The sequence below is a fragment of the Lucilia cuprina genome, chromosome 3 (genome assembly GCF_022045245.1).
Source record: "Lucilia cuprina isolate Lc7/37 chromosome 3, ASM2204524v1, whole genome shotgun sequence".
Lineage (NCBI taxonomy): Eukaryota > Metazoa > Arthropoda > Insecta > Diptera > Calliphoridae > Lucilia > Lucilia cuprina.
The window spans coordinates 33738515-33741596 of record NC_060951.1 but is presented as its reverse complement, the minus strand read 5'-3'; positions in this window follow the sequence as shown (position 1 = coordinate 33741596).

The window sequence follows — 3082 nt, the reverse complement described above, 5'->3', positions numbered from 1 at the left end:
GACTAGACTATAGACTAGACTATAGACTAGACTATAGACTAGACTATAGACTAGACTATAGACTAGACTATAGACTAGACTATAGACCAGCCTATGGGCTAGAATATAGACTAGACTATAGACTATAAACTTGAAGTTAGCCTAACCGTATACTAAATTTGAGATTATAGTTAAGACTTCATATTAGACAAAAGTTTACACTATAGACTATAATTTAAACTAGTCTATACTATACGCTAGTCTATATATTGGACTTTAGACTACACCAAACTTAGACTATAGACTAGACAATAAACTGCACCATAGACTAGGCTATAGATTAGACTATAGACTTGAACATAGACTATAAACTATTCTAGTCTAGCTCATACTATAACTTACAGTCATCAAAAACGATTATCTTTTCCTTTTGACTTGTAGTATTTTTTCTCCAATTGAAATGCATTTCATACGAAATGGTTTGTTATATTTGCTACGCAAAACCCACATTTCTTATGCCTTAAAACCAACGTGAAAGTGTGCGATTTGATTGTATGCAGATGATTATTATGATGATGAAGAAATGTTCGTTGTGAAGTCATGATTGTCTATAGGTGTTAAATTACAGAAGCAAGTAATAATAAAAACAATGTATTCTTGACAGTCATCATGTTAAATTGTGTTCATCATCAGCATAATGATTTCTTTTAACATCGTCATCAGCAACAGCTTTTGCTTTAACAGCAACAAAATTTTTACTGACAGATAGACAGGCAAGTAGATCGCCAACAACAAATTGTAAATGAGTTTTTATGGCACATTGTAGATGTGTTGGCTAAACGAACAGAGATGTATATAGATGCTTAAATGTGTGTTTGCCTGAAAATATACAGGTGTTTTTGTGTACATATACATACATATTGAGCAAACTATATTCCACAATAAAAAGGAAACGGAAACTGTTAACGGAACTAAGTAGTTTCCATGCTGACTGCCTGCCTATTAGCATAACTTTATATAAAATATATTTTCTGCTTTACATTTTTTATTTTCTTTTTTCTCTTTTTTATGGAATTTATTTATTTTTATTTTTCTTTTTTAAAACTACACTTTACAAACTATTGCGAACAACTAAAAAGAGAATAATATTCGTAATTGTATTGTAGGGTTATTTGGGTTTGTTTGAGTGAGTGAGTGAGTGAGTGAGTGAGAATAGTGGTTGGATAGGAGTTCCTTAGTAACTGTTTGGCAGACATTTAAAGAGGTCTCGACATTCGAATTCACATTAACAATGAGAATTGCAGTGTTGGCGTAATAAATGTATTGGTATGTAAATAGGTATTTAATAAGTTTACATTTACCTTGTACCGGATGCTGTTTCTTCCAGAGAAGTAAAAGGTGTAAATATTTATATAGAATTTTTTTTTTTTTTAAATGCATTTAATTTACAATGATTTATTAAATTATGCAAGTTGTTATAAATTTCTACTAGATTTATCTGAAAGCAATAAATATATATACAGCTGTGGGGAAGTAATTAGCAAAATAGGGTTTGTGTAAAATATAATATAAAATTATTGGAAAATGTTATGAGAAAATAAGTGCCAATCTTTAAACGATATTTTTTTGATAAATACAAATTATTACAAATTTGTTAACTTTTAAAATTGTTTTGTGCTCTTGAGTGATACACACCTGTATGTCTTGTGAACATGAAACGTAATGATTTGGAATGAAATTCATAATTAATTTTAATAAACTTTATAAAATATTTATAAGAAAATAAATCTACTACAAAGTAAATTTTATGGACAAGACGTTAAACGAATTTTGTGATAATAAGTGCTAAATTGTAAAAAGTATTTCAATTAAGAACACTAGCACTATGTCTGTCTGTATAATTTGTAACTTAATTATTAAGAAGATTTCTACAAAATTCAATTCTCTTCAAAAACACCTAGTGGTGGAGAGTGCTTTAAGTATTTAATATGTTGTGTGGAACTGCAATATTAATGGTTGTCACAAAATACTGAAAATGTGAGAAATAAGAATTCTTTTTACCCAAAATCTAAAAGACTATTATTTTAATACATTACATATCCTCATTTTAACTGAGGATATTTTAGTAAAAACTTTAAATCTACACAACATAAATTTATGCAGTTCCACTTACACAGATTGCAGTATTAAGTTTTCAATTTTTGTTTACAAAACTATTCTTATCTCAATAAAACTAATGGGTTTTTAAACACTACTATTGTTGAATATTTCACCAACAAAAACCTTTTTTCTATTTTAATATAAAAAAAATATTTCATGGCATTTAAAGTCATCACATTGACATGGTCTGAACATCTTTTAGTTGTATCATAAATACTATAAGTCAAAAAAAAGACAGTAGAGAACAAAACAGTTCCTTTTATTCTACTAAAAATATTTACTAATTTTAAATCTGCAGAAATAGTAGATTTTGTTTGAATATAGTTAACTCAAAACTAATATTACTTTCTTCATAATGATAAAAATTGACTATATTTAATGTTTGTTTTTATGTTAACTGTATCTTAATGAAAAACTTTTATTGTTTTTCATAAACTTTCTTTATGCATCTTTTTACACTTTTTCTACTTAAATGCATGTAGTAGTTGCTTATTTCTCTTGTTTTAACTTCCTGTTGTTACCGAAAAATTTGGAACTTTAAATGTTGTTACATCCTATTTGCCATACACGATACTAAAAGGAAAAAAAATATGAATAAAAACAGTAATATTCATTTATCAACACATTTAGCTAGCTTAGAAATCTTTCATGACTTTAAAAAGTTCTCTTCTTTTACCCAGAGATGATAAGAACAAGAAAGTATATAAAGCTCAGAGATGGATTGTTTTAAAACTGTTGCTTGAAAATATCTGGAAAAGAACATAAATTAAACAAGAACTGAACTAGATTTGAGGTAAAAATTAACTAGAACTGAACTTGAACTGAAATAGAACTAAAATAGAACTTAAATAGAACTGAACTAGAACTGAACTAGAACTGAACTAGAACTGAACTAGAACTGAACTAGAACTGAACTAGAACTGAACTAGAACTGAACTAGAAC